Below are 17,857 nucleotides of genomic sequence, written 5' to 3'. Positions count from 1 at the left end.
GTACCCTAGCTCTCGGAAACTACCAAAGAAATTTGCTGTTTGGTTAGTTTCTTTAGAAACTTTAGATAGTGCCGGTAGAGAAAAAGCATACTGTAAATAAACTTGTAACTGTATGAAAAAATTATGAGCCCATCAAAGACAGGCAAGGCCTGCTAGTTGCTAGTTGCTGCTAGTTTTCTGAACATTACTCAAAATTCCAAATGATATTAAAAAGAGTGATACAAATAAATTTAATTTTTAAAAACACCATAAATGGAATTCTTCACTTCGCCAAAGTTCGATCAGATGCACTTCTCAAACATTTGCGTTGTATTTTTTTCTATATTTCAATATTAATGCAAATGACATATTTGTTTTTTGTTTAACATATTACGTTACAGAATTTTAACAAAATTAGTCAGTAAAATGTAACCGTTGACAGTCAGTTGTTGCTGACAGTGTTACAGGATTTTTACAGAGTTAGTCAGTTAAATGTCAGCGTCGACAGTTAGTTGTTGCTGACAGCTGGCATGGTGGGAAGTTCGATGAAATGAAATCCTTCAAAGTTTTGTGGCATCGACCTTTTTTGTTTTTGGAGATTTCAAAAATAACTGTTGCCGAAACCTCCGAAAATTTCTGTGGCACCCCTGTATATAAATAAGTAATTATCTACTTTTGTTTCAAACTTGATCAAAATCGGTCAATTCTAAGAGAAGTTAAGAACCCCGACCACTATTAATTCGTACGGCATGCTTTTTTAGCCGTATGCAATGCTTAACAGATGATATTTTCAATAGTAATGCAGATAACACATGCAATTTTTTTTTTTCTGAAAGACCATTTTAATCTCCTAACTTTAGAAAAAACAAGAGAGAACGCTACAGTCGAGCAAGCCCGACAGTGAAATTCCCTGTACCCAGGTAATCTTCCGACACTGAGGTATATGGGCGCCATAGTAGAAGCAAGCAGAGGAAGAAGAAGAGCGAACTTGTTGCTGCAGTTTGGTGGGGTTGTACTTTAGAGAATTTGTTTCGCTAATAACTTTTCTTAGAATTTACCGAATTGGATAATTTTAAACAACAGTAGATAATTATATATAAATTATGTGTGCAAAGTTTGGTTTATGTAGCATTTGAAATGTGGACGGTATTGACGAAATTCTGTAGCGGGGGAATGGGGGAAAATTCCAAAAAATAAAATAAACTCGTCCTTTCTCGGACCTAGGAGAATCTAGATACCAACTTTGGTTATTCTAGCTTTTACAGTTTCTGAGATCCTCGCGTTCATTCAGGCAGACGGACAGACAGACAGACGGATGGACAGCCGGACAGACAGACGGACAGACAGACGGACGGACATGTCTAGATCGATTTCTCTCGTCATGCTGATTCAGAATATATATAATTTATGGGGTCGGAGATGCTTCCTTCTGCATGTTACATACTTTGCACAAACCTAATATACCTTTTTTACCCTACGGGTACAGGGTATAAAAATGCGTACTTATTTAAAGATAATCAAAGTTTTGCAACGGTGGCACGTGGTAAGCAAATATGAACAGGTGCAATTGCAAGAAATTAAATTTGATTAAGTCGTCTGTGCAAGGAATTGTACAAAATTTTAAGAAAAACTTAAATATTCAAAATAAAATCGCAAATAGAGGGTGAAAATCGACAACAGCTCGTGACAAAAGAGCCCTGACCACAATTTTGAAAACTGATCGACGCCAATGTTTAAGAAATGTAGCATCTGAGTGGTCTGAGAAAATCGGTAAAAGAGTTAAGCATGAGTGGATATAGGTTTTATAATCAATAACTTACTCTTAGGCCAAGGAAAAAACAAATGCTTACGCTTCATCAAAAGAAGAAGCGTTTACAATGGTTTTGGAAAAGATGTCTTGGACTCAAAGGCATTGGAGCACCATCATATTTAGCGATGAAGCTAAATTTGAACGATCAAGTACGAATTAATAGTGGTCACACGTTTCTCTGTACATGAAATATACAAGAGTATATTAGGTTTGCGCGAGATATAAAATGTAACAAGCAGAAGGAGGCGTGGCAGACCCCACACAGTATATATATTCTTGATCAGGGTGACAAGACGAGTCGATCTAGCCCTGTCTGCCTGTCCGTCTGTCCGTATAAACACCTGGATCTCAGAGACTTTAACAGCTAGAGACACCAAATTTTGCATAAAGATGCCTTATGTGTACGCTATACGAGTTCGTTTTATTTTTTTTATTTCCCCCGCACTTCCCCTATGGGGGTTTTCCCGATTTTCAATTCGTATAATCGCCTATATCTCGGAGACTATAAGAGCTAGGGACACCAAATGCCTTATGTGAATGCGCAGAAAATGTGTATTTGGAATTTCCCTCCCTCCCCCTTCTCCACCGCTATCATTGATTTTCCATACCTCCCGTAATTGCAGGAAATTTTCATTGAAATTCGGAAAGTACTTTGAGTTAGTGATTTTGAGTCTGTACGCCGAATTTCATATTGATAGGCTGATTTAGCAGGAAGTTACATCTATATATGTATATATGATTAAGCAGTGCCCGCAGCTGTTGTTGTTGTTACTGCTTTGCTCAGGCACACGAGACATACACGCATAACTATTCTACACATATGTACAGAGTATTTCAAAGTCAGAATACCCGACTTTAGCTACTCTACTTGTTTTAATTAGAAGTATTTCAGAGTCGGGACACCCGAATTTAGAAATGTCGATCGGATTTCTTTTTGCTAGTGCCGAAAGATTTGTGAGGAGGCCATCTCCTAGAAAGCGTTGCCTGGTCCTGAACAAGGCTGGGCAGTCGCAGAAGAGGTGGGAAACTGTTTCCTTCCTTTCTTCGTCTCTACAACCTCTACAGGAGTCATTGTGCTGAAGTCCCAGTTCACCGGCATGGAAGCCCACCAGCCAGTGCGGCGTGATGACTCTGATTACAGTTGAGCATTGGTTTTTACTCAGTTTACAGAGTTCTAAAGTCCGTTTCTTATCACGAATGGGCGACGTTTGACGTGTGATTTTGTGCTGGTTTGTATCGTTGGTCCACATTTGATTTACAATGAAATCGAAGTGGTTCCGAACGGACAGTTTACAGCTGGCCATCGGTATACCGATGCTTTTCTTGTCTGGAAGGAGGCGAACAGTGGTACCTTGTCTTGCCAGTTCGTCGGCTATGCAGTTTCCCTCTATGTCCCGATATCCTGGCACCCAAATGAGATATACTGAGAACTGTGCTTCCATCTCGTGAAAAGATTTGCGACAGATCTGCACTGACTGTTTAGGGATTTTATTGCCGCTTGGCTATCCGCATATATGCAGACTAGCAGGTATTGCCCGTCTTAACCCGGCTCAATATAATGTTTCCAATTGTATTTATTTTGTGTGTGCATAACCTACCCATATGTTTTCACCTTATAAGTTACCAGTAGGAAGGCATTTAAGGTATTTAAACGAACATTTTCTGTTCTTGACAAAAAATTGTTCAGTAGTCCGTTACATTTTTGTTCTTGCCAAACTATTTCGTTAAACGAACATGACCACTATAACTAATATTTTTATAGCCTGTACCCAAAGGGTGAAAGGCTATACTAGTTTTGTGCGCATGTATGTAACACACAGAAGGAGGCGTGGCAGACCCCACAAAGTATATATATTATTGATCAGGATGAGAAGCCGAGTCGATATAGGCTTGTCCGTCCGTCCGTCTGTCCGTATGAACGCAAGGATCTCAGAAAGTATAAGAGCTAGAATAACCAAACTTGGTTTCCATATTCTCCTAAGACCGAGAAAGTACGAGTTTGAGTTTTTTTTCGATGCACCCCCCCACTCCCCCGCAATTCGTGTTTTTTCTTATAACTTCCGTAATTCTCGGAATTTTGAAATAAATTTTTGTAGGTACATCCAGTTAGTACTAATGTGTCCGTATGCCAAATTTCATCATGATAGGTCAATTCTGAAGAAAGTTATAGCCATAAGTAAAATCGCTGCTCATGCGCTGCCTCTGTCGGCAGCGCTGCCCGCAGCTGTTGTTGTTGTTGCTGCTTTGGTTCAACTTTGTGCTGCATACATACACGCATATAAACACGCATAGGTACGTGATGTAAATGTATGCTGTTAAAACTGAACATAAACATGTATTCTCATTTAATTTAATTAATTAATTCATTCATTCATTTTTTTTAATAATTTAATTTTTTTTTTAATTTTTTTTTTTTAATTTTTTTTTTTAATTTTTTTTTTTTTTTAATTTTTATAGCCTGTACCCAAAGGGTGAAAGGCTATACTAGTTTTGTGCGCATGTATGTAACACACAGAAGGAGGCGTGGCAGACCCCACAAAGTATATATATTCTTGATCAGGATGAGAAGCCGAGTGGATATAGCCTTGTCCGTCCGTCCGTCTGTCCGTATGAACGCAAGGATCTCAGAAAGTATAAGAGCTAGAATAACCAAACTTGGTTTCCATATTCTCCTAAGACCGAGAAAGTACGAGTTTGAGTTTTTTTTCGATGCACCCCCCCATTCCCCCGCAATTCGTGTTTTTTCTTATAACTTCCGTAATTCTCGGAATTTTGAAATCAATCTGCTAATGCGCTGCCTGCAGCTCTGTCGGCAGCGCTGCCCGCAGCTGTTGTTGTTGTTGCTGCTTTGGTTCAACTTTGTGCTGCATACATACACGCATATAAATACGTATAGTTACGTGATGTAAATGTATGCTGTTAAAACTGAACATAAACATGTATTCTAATTTAATTTAATTAATTAATTCATTAACTTTTTTTAATAATTTAATTTTTTTTAAATTTTTTTTTTTAATTTTTCTTTTTTGTGGAGAGTACAGGCTATTTTACTTTCGGGCTTGCTCGACTGTAGCGTTCTATCTTGTCCTTTTTTGTGGAGAGTACAGGCTATTTTACTGTCGGGCTTGCTCGACTGTAGCGTTCTATCTTGTTTAAAGCTCGTTTTCCCCCCTCTGGAGCTAGAATTTTCCAAAAGCCTTTCTTAGTGTGCTCCTACACTATGATGGATACTATGAAAGGATACTTGAGTCCAAATTTCGTCTTTTACCGTTTGGGCTGTGCGTTGATCAATTAGGCAGGACAAACTGTTTTATATATAGAGATAACGCAACGTTTTAAGATAGACTATGTGCAAAAAATGGGAATAATTGTAAGGGTATATCCTAATTTTAAATTCACATTTGAGTCTTTGGCATAGCGTCATATCTCCGACGACATATCTCCGCCGAACTGAAAGCGACATATCTCCGCGCGGAGACATATATATATACTCCGCGCGGAGTTATGTCGTTTTTGCTTCGGCGGAGATATGTCGTTTAAGAACGACATATCATATATATAGATATAAAAATTCCAAAAAATAAAATAAACTCGTCCTTTCTCGGACCTAGGAGAATCTGGATGCCAACTTTGGTTATTCTAGCTTTTATAGTTTCTGAGATCCTCGCGTTCATCCAGACGGACGGACAGACGGACAGACGGACGGACGGACATGTCTAGATCGATTTCTCTCGTCATGCTGATCAAGAATATATATACTTTATGGGATCGGAGATGCTTCCTTCTGTATGTTACATACTTTGCACAAACCTAATATACCCTTTTTACCCTACGGGTACAGGGTATAAAAAGGGTATATTAGGTTTGTGCAAAGTATGTAACATGCAGAAGGAAGCATCTCCGACCCCATAAAGTATATATATTCTGAATCAGCATGACGAGAGAAATCGATCTAGACATGTCCGTCCGTCCGTCCGTCTGTCCGTCTGTCCGTCCGTCTGGATGAACGCAAGGATCTCAGAAACTATAAAAGCTAGAATAACCAAAGTTGGCATCCAGATTCTCCTAGGTCCGAGAAAGGACGAGTTTATTTTATTTTTTGGAATTTTCCCCCCCTTCCCCCGATACAGAATTTCGTCAATAACGTCCACATTTCAAGTGCTACCTAAACCAAACTTTGCACTCATAATTTATAAATAATTGTCTGCTGTTGTTTTATTCAATTCGGTCAATTCTAAGAAAAGTTATTAGCGAAACAAATTCTCGCCAGTACAACCCCCCCCCCAAACTGCAGCAACAAGTTTGCTCTTCTTCTTCCTCTTTTTGCTGCTGCTATGGGCGCATATAACTCAGTGACGGAAGTTTACCTGGGTACAGGGTATTACACTGTCGGGCTTGCTCGACTGTAGCGTTCTCTCTTGTTTGAAAATCGATCGTTAAGGGAAATAGTACGTGTTAAAAGTCCCTGTATGTCGATTTCTCCCTTGTCGAAGAGTTCCATAGCGTCCATGATTTTACGAGCGTGGTCCTGAGTATAATAATAATTGTTTTAATATTTCATATAAATAAATTGAATTTCAATTATCTTACCCGTATTTTTATACTCTGTACATGAAATGTACAAGAGTATATTAGGTTTGCGGGAGCTGAAAAATGTAACAGGCAGAAGGAGGCGTGGCAGACCCCACAAAGTATATATATTCTTGATCAGCATGACGAGACGAGTCGATCTAGCCCTGTCTGTCTGTCTGTCCGTCTGTCCGTCTGTCCGTCCGTATGAACACCTGGATCTCAGAGACTATAAGAGATAGAGACACCAAATTTTGCACGAAGATGCGTTATGTGTGTATTCTATACGAGTTTGTTTTATTTTTTTGATTTTCCCCCCCACTTCCCCCCTATGGGGGTTTTCCCGATTTTCCATTCGTATAATCGCCTATATCTCGGAGACTATAAGACCTAGGAACACCAAATTTTAGTCCCAGATGCCTTATGTGAATACGCAGAAAATGTATATTTTGGAATTCCCCTCCCTCCCCCCTCTACCCCGCAAATCGTAACTCCCGTAATTCTTGGAATTTCGAACTAAAATTTTGGAAATACCCCCAGCTGGTTATTATGTGTCCGTATGCCAAATTTCATTATGATAGACCGATTTAACAAGAAGTTATAGCCATAAATATATTTGCTGATGCAGCGCTGCTGCAGCGCTGCTCAAGCGCTGCCCGCGGCTGTTGTTGATGTTGCTGTTTGGTTGACTGCGAAAATGCTTACACAGACACGAATTGATGCGCATAGGCATACATACACTCACACAGACGCAATTGCTATGTAAATGTGCAATTATACACCCTTTACGTGAGTTCGAATACCGAGAGAGGTAAAATCGATCAATTTTTTTTTTTATTTTCTTAATTTTTTTTAATTTCTATATTTATTCTAAACATATGTACAGAGTATTTCAAAGTCGGGACACCCGACTTTAGCTTTTTTACTTGTTTTCGACTGTGGTTGGTATCCAACACCACCATTTTGAAACAGCAGAGCAAATTCGCGACTTTTTTCATATTCGGCATCTATAGGACATTGGACAAATTTAAAAAAATGCCCTTTTGCCCGAATTTTATTTCCCAAATTCAAGTTATATGCCTCAACAGAGCTCGTGGTTCTTGTTGAACGTTTAAACACAGATATGTTTTTAGGTCCTTCCTACATAATTGAAAAATATGCGATTTAACACACAAATTAAAAGTAAATGATTTAAAAGTAATACAAACATAAAATAAAAACATACCTTTTTAAACCATTGCTTTTTAAAATATGTCAAAAAGGAAGAAAATAGTTTTTCATCTATAGCAGTTGCTTGGCATTTCAAAAGATTAAAACCTTCGACAATTTTGTTGGCTGGCAAGAGCGGTAAATGCAGGAATTTCATAAAAACCATATATGCTAGTTTGTTGCTTTTTAGCATATGCTCAAAACCAATCGTTTTTTTTGCATTTTTCTTGCATGCTTGAGTAAAATGAAACCAGCAAGCATAGAAATCCATGTTGGGATGTATGGTTTTCAAAGCGTTACGCATTGCCTTTTCATAATCCGAAATGAAAGATGCCCCATTTAGACAGCAAAGATTGGAGTCAATGTATGTGAACAAATGCTGATAGCAAAGCTCCGTTTTTCACGTCATCAAAACAAATATAAATGGAATTTTCTAAAAAGGAGTTTTTAATTATTAAGTATTATTTGGAAAAAAACTTACCTTTTGCATATGTTTGATATAAATAATCAAAAGTTACTTGAAGTCTCCAAAAGGGCAAATTTTAAATGTAGCATCAATTAAAAAATTTCGAACTTGCTCCTGAATATTGGCTTGCATCAAGGCGATTATCTTGTCTGATGCAAAAATGCAGTATGCAAATGAGCTTGAAGAATAAATATAAATAATGCCACGCGTACATTTTCTGGAGTAGTTGGAGATTTTGGCAGGAAAGGCTGTCTCTTTCTTTGCAGGGTGCGTTTGACAGTGTCGTAGTTTATTTCAATCTCCGATTCTCCCTTTGTTTTCCTGAAGAATTAGAAAAACAATATAAAAAATCAAAGTGAATTGTTAATGCGTGTTTCTATGCACATATCAATGCATGTATGTATGTACATTTTATATTTGCACACATGAACACATGCACATGTACACAACTGAATAAAACAACAATTTTAGCCGCGCACATTGTACATATGTATAAAATAGTCTCCCTATACATCTACATACCTACATACATGCAATGAGCATATAGTATGAATGTACATATATTTATATGTACATATGTAGGCATATGCGCGCCTAAAATTGCGTTATGTACATATGTTGTTTTATATGTACATATGTATGCATATGCGCGCCTAAAATTGCGTTATGTACATATGTATATGCACATACATACATATGTATGTACGTGTATTTCAATTGTATATGGCTACTTAGCAAGTACATCATTGAATATTTGTTTAGTGTCGGTGTTTTCATTATTTTGGCACTTTTTTTTCATTTCACTTAAGGCAATTAACTTTTCCATTTCAACAATCTGGGAACCATGGCTATGCATTATGTTTTCTGGTTTTGAATAGGCTTCAGCTTGGTCTGAGCTCAAATACACTCTGGCTTTACAACCGGCCATACGGCATACATATGCCGTATGACCACATTTAAGTTCCTTATTTTTTAAATAAATTTGTTGCTCACTTAGTGAAAATAGCAGGAGTGAGCAACCGGCGCGACTGCCTTCTCTTAACTCAAATTCTATCTTTTCCATTCTTTAAATTTAAGCTAAACCAACTGGGCACTTTGAGGTCTCGAAATCAAATGATAATTGCTATGCAGAACTAAAGATCAGTTCATTGCATCACATACATACATATTTGGCGCGCGAATGTCAGCTATTCGCCAAATACACAGTAAAAATTGTATATTTATATGTATGTTAGAGAAAGCAACATGACAAAAGCCACCTGATTAAATCAATGTGCAAGAAAGGCAAACAAATGAACTATGTAGTTTATCTGGTAGGATCTGTGCAACCATGATTTATACTAGAGCCCTATTTTACAACTTTCCTAGATAGACAAGCGTTACAGTCCTCATTTGTAAGCACTCAAGTTGATGCTCTGAATAAATAAAGAAATGGATCCAAATAGATTTTATACATTTTTCTCACAGTGTATTTACAATTTATGAGGCGCCGAAAACAAAGAATGAGGTGACGAAATAAAGGAATAAGGGAAAAACCAAAGAAGCGCACTTTTGGCGCGTGTCAGTGCAGTAACTTCTAGAATGCAGTGGGACGAAACAATTGTAAGGGATTGGGGTTTTGTCAAGTTTAAATATTAAACACTAATTTAACAAATTCGTATGTATAAATATACAATTACAAAAATTGACGCACATGAATAATGAAAGGCTATACTATATGTTTGCTTATGCGTGAAATTTTTGAAATTTTTTTCAAACCCTGGGTAGTGAACCAATCTTCAACAAATTTGGTGTCAAAGACAAAAGAGAATGCTGTAAGTAGACACATAATATATACATATAAATTTGTTGAACATTGGGTCACTACCCAGGGTTTGAAAAAAATTTCAAAAATTTCACGCATAAGCAAACATATAGTATAGCCTTTCATTATTCATGTGCGTCAATTTTTGTAATTGTATATTTATACATACGAATTTGTTAAATTAGTGTTTAATATTTAAACTTGACAAAACCCCAATCCCTTACAATTGTTTCGTCCCACTGCATTCTAGAAGTTACTGCACTGACACGCGCCAAAAGTGCGCTTCTTTGGTTTTTCCCTTATTCCTTTATTTCGTCACCTCATTCTTTGTTTTCGGCGCCTCATAAATTGTAAATACACTGTGAGAAAAATGTATAAAATCTATTTGGATCCATTTCTTTATTTATTCAGAGCATCAACTTGAGTGCTTACAAATGAGGACTGTAACGCTTGTCTATCTAGGAAAGTTGTAAAATAGGGCTCTAGTATAAATCATGGTTGCACAGATCCTACCAGATAAACTACATAGTTCATTTGTTTGCCTTTCTTGCACATTGATTTAATCAGGTGGCTTTTGTCATGTTGCTTTCTCTAACATACATATAAATATACAATTTTTACTGTGTATTTGGCGAATAGCTGACATTCGCGCGCCAAATATGTATGTATGTGATGCAATGAACTGATCTTTAGTTCTGCATAGCAATTATCATTTGATTTCGAGACCTCAAAGTGCCCAGTTGGTTTAGCTTAAATTTAAAGAATGGAAAAGATAGAATTTGAGTTAAGAGAAGGCAGTCGCGCCGGTTGCTCACTCCTGCTATTTTCACTAAGTGAGCAACAAATTTATTTAAAAAATAAGGAACTTAAATGTGGTCATACGGCATATGTATGCCGTATGGCCGGTTGTAAAGCCAGAGTGTATTTGAGCTCAGACCAAGCTGAAGCCTATTCAAAACCAGAAAACATAATGCATAGCCATGGTTCCCAGATTGTTGAAATGGAAAAGTTAATTGCCTTAAGTGAAATGAAAAAAAAGTGCCAAAATAATGAAAACACCGACACTAAACAAATATTCAATGATGTACTTGCTAAGTAGCCATATACAATTGAAATACACGTACATACATATGTATGTATGTGCATATACATATGTACATAACGCAATTTTAGGCGCGCATATGCATACATATGTACATATAAAACAACATATGTACATAACGCAATTTTAGGCGCGCATATGCCTACATATGTACATATAAATATATGTACATTCATACTATATGCTCATTGCATGTATGTAGGTATGTAGATGTATAGGGAGACTATTTTATACATATGTACAATGTGCGCGGCTAAAATTGTTGTTTTATTCAGTTGTGTACATGTGCATGTGTTCATGTGTGCAAATATAAAATGTACATACATACATGCATTGATATGTGCATAGAAACACGCATTAACAATTCACTTTGATTTTTTATATTGTTTTTCTAATTCTTCAGGAAAACAAAGGGAGAATCGGAGATTGAAATAAACTACGACACTGTCAAACGCACCCTGCAAAGAAAGAGACAGCCTTTCCTGCCAAAATCTCCAACTACTCCAGAAAATGTACGCGTGGCATTATTTATATTTATTCTTCAAGCTCATTTGCATACTGCATTTTTGCATCAGACAAGATAATCGCCTTGATGCAAGCCAATATTCAGGAGCAAGTTCGAAATTTTTTAATTGATGCTACATTTAAAATTTGCCCTTTTGGAGACTTCAAGTAACTTTTGATTATTTATATCAAACATATGCAAAAGGTAAGTTTTTTTCCAAATAATACTTAATAATTAAAAACTCCTTTTTAGAAAATTCCATTTATATTTGTTTTGATGACGTGAAAAACGGAGCTTTGCTATCAGCATTTGTTCACATACATTGACTCCAATCTTTGCTGTCTAAATGGGGCATCTTTCATTTCGGATTATGAAAAGGCAATGCGTAACGCTTTGAAAACCATACATCCCAACATGGATTTCTATGCTTGCTGGTTTCATTTTACTCAAGCATGCAAGAAAAATGCAAAAAAAACGATTGGTTTTGAGCATATGCTAAAAAGCAACAAACTAGCATATATGGTTTTTATGAAATTCCTGCATTTACCGCTCTTGCCAGCCAACAAAATTGTCGAAGGTTTTAATCTTTTGAAATGCCAAGCAACTGCTATAGATGAAAAACTATTTTCTTCCTTTTTGACATATTTTAAAAAGCAATGGTTTAAAAAGGTATGTTTTTATTTTATGTTTGTATTACTTTTAAATCATTTACTTTTAATTTGTGTTTTAAATCGCATATTTTTCAATTATGTAGGAAGGACCTAAAAACATCTGTGTTTAAACGTTCAACAAGAACCACGAGCTCTGTTGAGGCATATAACTTGAATTTGGGAAATAAAATTCGGGCAAAAGGGCATTTTTTTAAATTTGTCCAATGTCTTATAGATGCCGAATATGAAAAAAGTCGCGAATTTGCTCTGCTGTTTCAAAATGGTGGTGTTGGATACCAACCACAGTCGAAAAAAATACGGGTAAGATAATTGAAAATCAATTTATTTATATGAAATATTAAAACAATTATTAGTATACTCAGGACCACGCTCGTAAAATCATGGACGCTATGGAACTCTTCGACAAGGGAGAAATCGACATACAGGGACTTTTAACACGTACTATTTCCCTTAACGATCGATTTTCAAAACAGGACTTGCTCGACAGTGTGACAAATTTGTCTGGAATGTCGCCTGAAATGAAGTCATCGACATCATCGCTTTCGTCGGACGATTCTAATTTAATCCAGCTATTTAGTAATGAATTCGTATTATCAAATCCCTGCAATGTATGCCTTATGAAACCAAAGACCGTTTTATTGCGGCCATGTAACCATGTAAATATTTGTGGTTCTTGTTGGGATCAAATTGTTGCCCACCATGAACAAGATAATGAAAATCCTAAGCTTAAATGTCCAACATGTAAACAAGAAGTAAATGAAGCAATTCGCAATCTTTTCATTTATACATAAAAATGTATTTGAGTAAATATACCTAAAACAAAGATAAAAAGGTATATTAGAAGTATATTAATAAATAAAATATATGTTAAGTAGCTTTGTACGGCATAGCGTCATATCTCCGACGACATATCTCCGTCGAACTGAAAGCGACATATCTCCGCGCGGAGATATGTCGTTTTTACTTCGGCGGAGATATGTCGTTTTCAAGCGTCATAACTCCGCGCGGAGATATGTCGTTTTAAAACGTCATATCTCCGCCGAAAAAAAAGCGACATATCTCCGCCGTAAAAATGTACTGTATGCCGAGTCTTTTCGTGCCATATTGAGTCAATACGGTCACGCACAAACTCGGTATATGAAACACGGCACTCGTGTCAATGCCGTGCAGCGATGAGCCACGATCAAAAAGAACTGACAATTCTCATCTCAATTTGATAGAGTAAAACTTTCGATATTTAATAATAAAAATCTAATTATTTATTAACTGTAAACTTTTGTCGTTTTGCCTTTGCAATTAACATTAAATGGTCAAAACGAAAGAAGAAGAGCGAGCCAATGACTTGCAGTTGTTGTTGTTTTTAGAGCATTATTTTTTTTACAATCAAACAACTGTGTTCGATTGCCCAATGTATACATTAATACGAATGTACATACATTCTATATTCATACACAGGGATACATACATACATACATATGTATGTTTCTCTTTACTTTTTCACCCGTGCGTAGAGAACCGCACACATAGACACGAACTGTTGCTTGTTGTGTGTGTGAGTGTGTGTATGTGATGTCCCCAACTATTTGATATTTGTTGTTGCTGCATAAAGTTATTAATGAAAACCCTAATGCCAAATGCACTAAACAAAGAAAAAATTACTTTTAAAAATGTTATATAATTTTCAATTAATTAACACATCTTGCTCTGTCAGTGCAAGACGAATGTACATACATACATATGTAGTGTGTGTGTGTATGTATACTTAGTTGTCCCCAACTGTTTGATATTTTGTATTGTTTGTTCTGCCTGCTTTTGTAAAATGCATATTTTGAAAATCCTTGAATGCAAAGTTGTAGATTTAGTTACGTAGATTACATTACCCAAATTTTAAATCGATCGGACTAAATTTATAACACAAACTTTTCATTTGAAATAGTGAATAAATATTAAAACCCCAATTATTCAAGCTCCAAATGCGGATTTTTCAAACAAACTTTGGAGCTACTTTTCCCCCTTTGGAGCTCGAATTTTCCAAAATCCCTTCTTAGTGCGCATCTACAGCATGATAGGATACTTGAGCCCAGATTTCATCCTAGCTTTTACCGTGTGGGCTGTGGGCTGTTGACGCGGTTTCCTTTTGTGCCCCAACATTTTTTTACAGGAAAACTCCCATAATTTAGGGCCCAAAAAAATACCAAAAAACCAAGTATACAGTTTTTCTTGGAATTGTTCTGAGAGTATACAAAGTAAGTTTGAAGTTAATCAGATGAAAACTGTAGATTTTTCATACAAATGTTGGAGCCTGTTTTCCCCCCTTTGGAGCTCGAGTTTTCCAAAATCCCTTCTTAGTGGGCACCTAGACTATGAAAGGATACTTGGGTCCAAATTTCAGCATCCTAGCCTTTACCGTTTGCGCTGTGCGTTGATCACCAATCAGTCAGTCAGTCAGTCAGGACAAACTGTTTTATATATATAGATTTCTCTGATGTCTGTGACTGCGCTTGGCAGCTATGAGGAGGGCTTCTTGAATAGTTGTGATTGGGCCTGGAACACACTACAGGATTTTGGCGTGACTAAAACATTACTCTGACCATTGCTTGGTTTCTCTGATGCGAAGGGCCGCCAGCGTGGCGTTTATTTTGCCCATGAGATGTAATGAGAGTATTCCCAGAATCGCATCTAATGCGTTGCTGGGAGTGGTGCAGAGTGTTCTCTGAAGAGACGAAATTTTTGTCAGTGATGAACACCATATAGAGACTCCATATAGGAGTATGGGTCTGATAATTGACGTTGCCCAAGTAGGCAGTATGCTTAGTACATCGGTCATGCGCTCGAGTTACCGTATCTCCCAGCGAGGGTATCCCAGAGTCGATACCGCCTCTTAAGCCACTAGGAAGCGGATAAAGTTACATCTCCCCCGCCTCACCACCTCGCCACACAGCTGAAAGGGCATTGGCACATTGTAGCGGTTGTGTATACAATACCAAAAGTCCAAGGATGCATTTTAAGAGGATGTGGCGACACTTCTGGCTGCACCGAAACAGCCGCAACAGCATAATTTTAAGAATTCATTGTAGACATGAGGTTAGCATAAGATTTGAGAATAAATGGATATTCAGTCTGATTCAAGAAACCAAATTGACTAGTTGTTCATTGTGAAGAAAAAGGAAACTACCTTTATAAGTGATAAAAGCCCAAATTGGTTACTTTTATTTGTGAAATGACAAATACGTGTACTTAACATTAACACCGTCAACTACGGCAATTGACACTACCGACAACTAAGGTCAATCAGGAGCTGTTCTAAGCAAGGACCAAGGAGACTCAGGTTTCGATGACCATCCCAGGACTCCCGTCAGGAGAATTGTTGTCTTCCCTCAGCCACGGATTGGTAACTGGCGCAGCCGGACACGGACCAAGGATGATATTAGCCGCTAGCATATGGTTAGAATGCTAGGCAAGATATAATATGTAAAAGATAAGAGTACAAATGAAAATGAAAAGTGAAATGGTAGCGATACAAAAAAAGGGCATACAAGTGCTGGAAATAACAAAGTTAAATTAAATAAATACATAAATAATTCAAGCTATGAAAAAACGAAACGACAAGAACGAGCCACGTCATATCGTGCAACTTGGTTGCGGTGGTTCGATTCGGGTTCTTGCGCAGAATGTTAGATGAGCACGAACGAAAGTTGTGTTCACGCATACCAACAAATCCGTTGCAATATCTGTATTGCATTTGATCGAATCAGTACGGCGAAGCGAGCACGTTGGACGTTCAGTTGGCACTTAGAACCAGGGTTCGTAAAATGCGGGCAAAACCCGTTCGGGCCCGCGAGAAATTCTGCTGCGGGTCGCCGCGGGTCGCTGCCGACAGCAGCAGAGGGTCGGCCGGATCGTCTGGCAGAGGTCACGGGTCGTGCGGGTACGCCGTGCTTCGCCGCGGGTCGCTGCCGACAGCAGCAGTGTCGTACGAGCCGGTCTGCAGTAGCAGAGCGCTCGTTCGTGCTGAGTGAGGCTATAAGGGATGAAATGAATCGCGCACATTTTGCCTTGAAATATATACACACAAGCATACCATCATACAAATTTAACACATATGTACGACCCGATCGAACCCGCGGCCTCTGTCGGCAGCGACCCGAAAAAACCCACGTCAGCATTTCTTAAGGGTTGCAGCGGGTTGCGAGCACATTTTACGAACCCTGCTTAGAACTACGGCGACGAGAACAACACAAGTTGAGCTCGAATACAACATACAAGTGAAGCCAGGTACAATAGTAAGGGTGGGATCGAACCGCGTTGTAAGGCTAGTTGGACGCAAACCAATTTCGGTTGGTTTGAACAGGTCACTGAAACATGCTGCACTACGCAAGGTTCGTTGAGAAATAAACCAGTCATGCGCTTCAGGGTTAAGAAAGAACCACTGCAAGAAAGGCAATAATATATAAATAAGAAACAAACACAATATTTTCTTAAACAGAGGTGAGCCTTATGTGGTTACAGGCCGAAGAATATGTAGAATCGCACTGATGTTGGGAGTTGCATCGAGCATATACCTTATGTCGCATTCGGCATGTCTGAGGTTGAACCAGATTGGAATGAACCCAAAATGGGGTGATGCAAATAAAAAAAAATAAAACAAAACAAAAGGAATAATAAGAATAATACTAATAAATAAATAAAAAAAAAAGTATATATACGTGCTTTCAAAGTAAACAGGACTTTTTGAATCTAGCGCCCCATGGTGGCGCTATCTATATGTCGACTAGTGCGTTAGAATCTGCTATCTTTACCGATTGTCCAGTGAGAATTTCATGACATTTCATTGATTGGAAGTGAAGTTATTGCGTTTTAAGTGTCAGTATGTTTGTGTTATCGGTGCGAAAATGAGCTTCGAACAAAGAGCCAACATTAAATTTTGTATTAAAATTGGTAAAACTTTTACCGAAACGTTTCAATTGATGGAAAAAGTTTATGGCGATGATTGCCTATCCCGTAGCAGAGTGCAACGTTTTCAAAGTGATCGTGAGGACATAAATGACGATCAACATGTGGGCCAATCAAAATTCGTGATCATCGAAAATTCCATCGAAACTGTGCGTGAATTCATCAAAAAGCTGTTGTATTGAAGCAGAAGGAGACTATTTTGAATAAAATAAATTGATTTTGCCGAAAAAACCATTTGTTCTGTTTTTTTTAAAGTCCTGTTTACTTTGGAACACACCTTGTATATGTGTATGTATATGTATATATATGTATATGTATGTATATATGTGTATCAGAGAACTGCAACGAGTACTACATTTTCGGTCATACTCGAGTATTTACCCATACTCGGTACGATTATTTCATTTGGGTATAGTGACAACCAATGACGTTGCGAATGAGTGCACGTGCACTTGTATTTTCTATTGTTTCTTCGGCTATTAGTTAAATAGTAACATCGTATACAAGTATGTAAATGCATATAAATTAAAGAAGCCAACAAAACTATTAGCGAAAAGAAATACCTTCCTTTTTATTTAAATTAAAAAAAGTTATGCTATTTTAATTTATATTAATTTAATTTATTTAATTAAACACACACGCAGATAAATTAAGAAGAATACAAATTAGAATAAGACACATAAACCAATAGATTTAAGCTTAAAATATAAGAGATACACATAACTATAATGAAACTAAGTACTATACATAAACCATACACGTAATCCATATTAAAACCATATCATGAAT

General features: G+C 37.3%; 1 protein-coding gene and 2 long non-coding RNA genes across 5 annotated transcripts in view; 2 read left to right on the top strand and 1 right to left on the bottom strand.

Moving 5' to 3' along the window:
- The window catches only part of LOC115633443 (autophagy-related protein 2 homolog B), a 617,768-nt gene that overhangs the window by 294,020 nt on the left and 305,891 nt on the right, over nt 1-17,857 (top strand). The gene's annotated exons all lie outside the window — the stretch shown is intronic.
- LOC115633446 lies at nt 7,744-9,134 on the bottom strand. Its single transcript, XR_003996347.1, has 3 exons — nt 9,027-9,134; nt 8,246-8,354; nt 7,744-8,182 (listed from the first exon to the last, which is right to left on the bottom strand). It is a non-coding gene; the product is annotated as an uncharacterized LOC115633446 (long non-coding RNA).
- Nucleotides 10,563-11,953, top strand: LOC115633445. The gene is made up of 3 exons (XR_003996346.1): nt 10,563-10,670; nt 11,343-11,451; nt 11,515-11,953. It is a non-coding gene; the product is annotated as an uncharacterized LOC115633445 (long non-coding RNA).

The sequence above is a fragment of the Scaptodrosophila lebanonensis genome, unplaced genomic scaffold (assembly GCF_003285725.1).
Source record: "Scaptodrosophila lebanonensis strain 11010-0011.00,11010-0021.00 unplaced genomic scaffold, SlebRS2 tig00001419-arrow-arrow-pilon, whole genome shotgun sequence".
Lineage (NCBI taxonomy): Eukaryota > Metazoa > Arthropoda > Insecta > Diptera > Drosophilidae > Scaptodrosophila > Scaptodrosophila lebanonensis.
Note: the sequence above shows the minus strand (reverse complement) of the source record. Positions and strands in the feature narration are given on the sequence as shown.